Source organism: Triturus cristatus, chromosome 2_2 (assembly GCF_964204655.1).
Source record: "Triturus cristatus chromosome 2_2, aTriCri1.1, whole genome shotgun sequence".
NCBI lineage: Eukaryota > Metazoa > Chordata > Amphibia > Caudata > Salamandridae > Triturus > Triturus cristatus.
Window position 1 is genome coordinate 511,024,223 of NC_140582.1, and position 6,000 is coordinate 511,030,222.

Consider the following 6,000-nt stretch of genomic DNA (forward strand, 5'->3'; position numbering starts at 1 on the left):
TGTGGACTTTACTCTGGACATTTCATCTACCAGCACTTCCAACTCCAATGTGAACTTTGGATTCCCAAACCACTGTACAGCACCCACCATCCTGTGCACTTCCCTCACACATGTTTGTAAATAAACTCACCAGTACACCATACTTGCCTCTGTTGTGATTCCAAATTGTCATGTTCAGGGAGATGTCGATCAGCTACACAACACAGTGCATGCTAAATACTGCAACAATGTGACCAACGTAAGGTGAGTCATGGGGATGTGACACATGTGAGGGAGACACACCACTATGGCAACACAAAACATACTCACCATGTCCATGTTACTCATCACACACAATGATATTGACCTGAAACACATTGGCATGCACAGACACAACACCAAGCCCAGTCAGTGGCAACAAGTCCACAGGTGAGGTAAGCAGATGTCACTCAGATGTGGGAAGACAGACAACGCACATAACAAAGCGTAGCACAGGTTCATTACACATCAGCAACACGTTTATTCCACAATAGTTGCACGGTAATTCTACGTAACAGTGGACACACGCTCCCAATGTGTTGGAGAATGGAAGTCCAGGGATGTGTGGTACATCAGTTGATGGGAATTGTCAACTTCCACACTGGTGTTGGCTTCTGGGTGTTGGGAGTCAGTGTTGACCACACAACAGGCAAAGTACCCTGGGAAGGACAGACAAGATACAGTCAAAAGCACAGAATAGGAGAGAAATGCAATACACATGCACAAAACATGTTGCAAAACACCTACACAAACACTAGTTAGCAGGACTACCCTATTGTGGAGTACAAACCAGCTTAATGGACACATCACAGCACGCATCCAGTCAAGTGGCTCACAGACACACTCAGACAGCAACAAAGCTGGCTCAACACATTCCAGGCTACCTCCATACATTCACATAACAACCCTGGAAACTCACATTCAGGTGAAGAAGTTGTTGATGAGCTGGGAGCGGACGTCACCATCATCTTCATCATTACTGGCATCTTGGCCCAGGCCGGGATCCTCCACAGGTGCCGGAGGTTGGTCATTGTCATCCTGGATGAGAGGCACCGCCTTCCGCACCGCCATGTTGTGTAGCATGCAGCAGACCAGTATTATTTTGCACACCTTTGCAGGGTCATATGGGCGGGCCCCTCCAGTCTTGTCCAGGCAAGGAAAGCGGCTTTTCAGGAGGCCGAATGTCCGCTCAATCACCCTCCTGCTCCGACCATGTGCCTCATTGTAGCGCATCTCGGCTGGTGTCACAGGGTTCCCGAGGGGTGTCAGCAACCACGGCATGTTGGGGTATCTGGAGTCACCTACACACACAAAAATTAACAAGTAGCTGAGTTTTGTAGGAGTGCGGAATACAACAGTGACAAACACACACAATGAGAAACAGTCAGTAAACACCGACAAGCCAGGCACGCTGAGCTGGCATCTGTGACATCAGAGTTGCAATGCGGCTACTCCTCATAATGTAGGCATCGTGCGCCATACCAGGGAACCGTGCACACACATGTGTGATCGACATGTCAGCAAGACAGACCACCAGAGCATTGATCGAATGGTAGTGCTTCCTGTTCCGGTATGCCTGCTCATGTGCCTGTGGTGGTATCAGGGCAACATGTGTCCCATGAATAGATCCGATGACGTTCGGCATCCTCCCCAGTGTATAAAAGGTATCCTTAATTTCAGGGAGTTCATCTGGGCTCGGGAACTTGATATACAGGTCGGGGATTTGCAACATCCCCTCCAAGACATCGCGTAGCACCCGACTAAACATCGTTTGCAACATACCACAAGCAGTAGCCATAGTGTACTGGAAGGTACCGGTAGCAAAGAAGTGCAGGGCTGCCATCACCTTCACCTCTGGGGTCAGTGCTGTAGGGTATGTCCAGCCAGGTAGCAGATGTGGTGCCAACTGCTCTGCCAACTCCGCAATCAGTGGCATGGTGAAGCGGTACCATCTGATGCAGTCGCGTTCCTGCATGTTTGCAAGGTCTGGGAACGGACGATGGACAGCTGGTGCCCTGCAGTACAGAGATGCACAAAGGAAGATTGTCAGTACATCCCCCATGTGGCCATGACCATGATCACTGTCACATGCTAGTTCATGACATTACACAATGTACTGAGGTGTGTGCTGTTGGGCATGGACACATATGTCACCTACAAGACCACCACCTCACATCTCAATTCCACATGTCCACATGAGTCCCATGTAGGTCAATGGGCCAATCATCTGGCTGTGTCACCCAACCTATGTGCCGCTGCAACGTTAAAAAAACACACCCCAGTGACAATTGAGGCCTCATGTCTCCCAGGCATCACAGATCTTTGCCATGTATAAACCCAGGCTCCCTGTATTGCCACATCAACACAGCAATGGACATGGCGTAGCACATACACACCACAAGGCAAGCGTAAGTCCCACAGGTAGTGGCCACTGCTGTTCCTGCCGGCCCTACATGTATGTCTCTTAGACACACACCCCATCAAGGTTGATGCATATACCACATGGATGTGGAGACTGTCACCCATTGGTAACATGTGATCAGGCACATCTGAGACACAACATGCACACAGACTGTCAGTGCACATCAGTATTGTGGCTACAGGTCTCACTGTGACGTACATGCCATCACCCCCAGGACTCAGGGTGTATGTGACATGTCCTAAACATATCCAACCTGACACTGTGGCCTTGACTCATGCCCATTACTGCCCAATTGCACATCACAGTGGTAATGTGCACAACACACAAAGGATTCTGCCCCCATGTACACGTGCACAGCCTGGGAATGGCTGCACAAAGTGCCAGCCAAAAAAACAGCTGTGGCCCCCCAAACACCCAGGGAATGCAGCCTTACATGCCATGGGACACTGTGTGGCCAATGCTATAGTGTGGCAGGTGTGCACAGGTGTCCATGGCCAGTACATGTGTGTTGCATTTGTATAATATATATCACAATAATAATCCTTGAGGATTTATTCAACTTCTGTTAATCAATTCAATAGTCACCGTAGTAAACTTAATTTGCAAAAAAACTCAGATACGGGAAGAAAAATACAAAAAAGCCACAATTCATTCTTTTGTATTTGCTTTTATCTGAAATTAATCTTTTTTCGAGTGTTTTCATTGATTTCATGCACAAACGTACGGAATATACAAATCAAATTTGAACATTGGCAACACAAACTACTGTCTCAATATGAAACATCAGCAGTAGTTATCGACACTTTTCTCTCCAATATGTACCATCCACAGTTGGTTATATAACACAAACCATTGGTTTCAATAATTGTAATGTATATTGACATCAAATGGAATTTATTTGCGTCAAAACAGTGTCACAGCGTCGACGTTTCGGTCTCCTTATCTGTAAGATTATCCACCGAGACCATCATCAGGACCAAAGTTGCACCATGTATCTAATATAGAAATACATACGTATAATAAATAACACATAATTTTTAACAACATCTGAGTTCTACTTAAAGTATTGTCAGTACACCGAAGGAAGACAGGTCAGCAGGTGTGTCCCATTTACACCACCAGAACGGGTGTAGAAGTACTCAGTCCCCAAGAACTATATAGCCACCAGTGTACAAAACGCAAACCACAATGTTAGCGTAAGCCATACATAACTAATAGTGCCACACTTATACCTTCAAGAAACACCCTATAGTACAAAAAACACTCATATTAAAAAACTTATAAACACTTACTCCTTCAATAAAGATCTCACTTTCTTTAAATTGTCTCGTTTTTCACGGAAGCACTAAATTTAAGAGACAACCAAAAATAAAAACGAGGAAACAAAATCTTACAATCCCAATCACCAAAATAAGAAACACAAAAATCAAATACTGCTACAAAAAGCCGTTTACTTACAAAGAAGCAGCTGCTTTCGTCTGCACTTCTATACTCTGGAAGTAACCAAAAGCAAAAAAGTCAAAAAGTCAACTAAGACTCGTCTCACTATATTCCCTAAACACTGCAGACTCCTATATAGCGTGTCCAGCTTACCTCTTAAACCACCAAGTCGGCTTCTCCGGTTCCACTCGTCAAACAAGTCCGAGCAACAAACTCGGGTTGGGGCGGAAGTTAGTTATTTAACAGGCAGCGTCATAGAGTCAAAAAGATAGCCACCGACTAACGGAAATTGGATCGGCCATCTTAGAGTGTAGTCCTCATTATATATATAGCAATGGAAAAAGAATGAGAATAAAATCTGTCATTCGGGGTCAGAGACTTAAACGTCACCCAATATTGACGAAAGAGGATCCATTACACGAATGTAATCTGGCAATGGGGGTTTACCGCTTAAACATCACCCCATATTAACGGATGATGGCAACAATTAAACGTATCCGTTTCTCAAGACTATCGCTACGTTGTATCAAAGTAGAAAAACCAGTTGAAGTTAAAACATATCAGCCAATATGTCCCAATAATTTATCTGTCACTCTTAAGTTAGAATGTCTCACACTAAAGGGGACAGCACTTTCAAAGTTACAATGTCCAGTATCCAACCGGTCAGCATAACATTTCTTAAAACAGTTTATACAACGTGTGGCCAGTCTAACCGCAGCAATAGGAAACTCAAAACGTGGGCCCGGAAATGCAAAAATAATCCTGGCTCACTGAAGACTCGAAATTCTCTGTACAGAAACTAAGGCCTGTATAGCTCAACACCAAAACCTAGGTGGCTATATAGTTCACAATGTTGCCAGAGTTTGCCAATCAATGTACGAATTTAATCCCCTCTCTACTGTTTTAGCAGACCAAATCCACCTGTTTTCCTTCAATGTAAGTGATCGATCCACATTTTGTCTACGTTTTGTGTTTTTCACAGTCTCTAACACAAACCATTTCATATCTGAGGGGGTATGTTCTTTTGTCATATAATGTTCCACCAAGGGTGCTGTGACAACTTTACATCTAATGCGTGATTGATGTTGGATTATACGCTTTTTAATCTCTTGTGTTGTTTTGCAAATATAATATAGAGCACAGGGGCATTCTATGCAATAAATCACATTCTTGGTAAGACAGTTTGTATGTTGTCGCAATATCCATTCCTTACCATTTATGACACAAGATTTTACCACCGAAGTTGTGGGGCGGGCTACACAATGTCCACAAGGGTAGTGACCCATTAAGGGTGGTAATCCCCATAGGTTTGTCAGGGTAGTAGGAACTGGTTCTTTGTATGCCCTCACAAGAGAGTCCCTCAGGTTTCTAGCCCTCTTGAATGCAAAACGAGGTATTGCCAACTGTGGTTCTACCTTCTGGATCAAATGCCAGTTTTTTGTCACAATCTTCTTGATTGAATTGGATTCGGTTCCAAATGTTGTTACACAAGTGATGGTTTCTTGTGTGGTTACTGGGTCATCCTTAGTCTGTAAAAGTGCCTCCCTGTCGTAGTACCAGGCCCTTTTGAGGGAGCGTTTGACCAATCTATAAGGGTAGCCCCTCATCACCAATTTAGTTTGTAGTATTTTAGCTTCTCTGAAATAATCCTCCCGTCTAGTACAGTTTCGTTTGATCCGAAGAAATTGTCCAAACGGGAGGTTATCTCGTAAATTACGGGGATGATGACTGGTGTACTTAAGCAATGTGTTCCTTGCAGTGGGTTTTGTAAATAGACTAGTAGATAATCTACCTTCATCGTTCCATATCCGCAAGTCTAAGAAATTTATGGCTTGTTCGTCATACTCTAAAGTACATTTTAGATGGTTATTCTGTCGGTTGAGCCATGTATGGAACTCATGTAGTCTAGCAGCTGATCCCTCCCATAACAAGAATACATCATCGATGTATCTAAGATACTTTTTTATCTCGTTCTCAAAAGGGTTGTTATTGTAAATCACTTCTTCCTCAAAGGCGGCCACATACAGGTTCGCTAAATCAGGAGCAAAAATTGCTCCCATGGCGACTCCCTTGACTTGACCATAGTAGTCGCCATTGAACAGAAAGTAATTTTCTTCTAG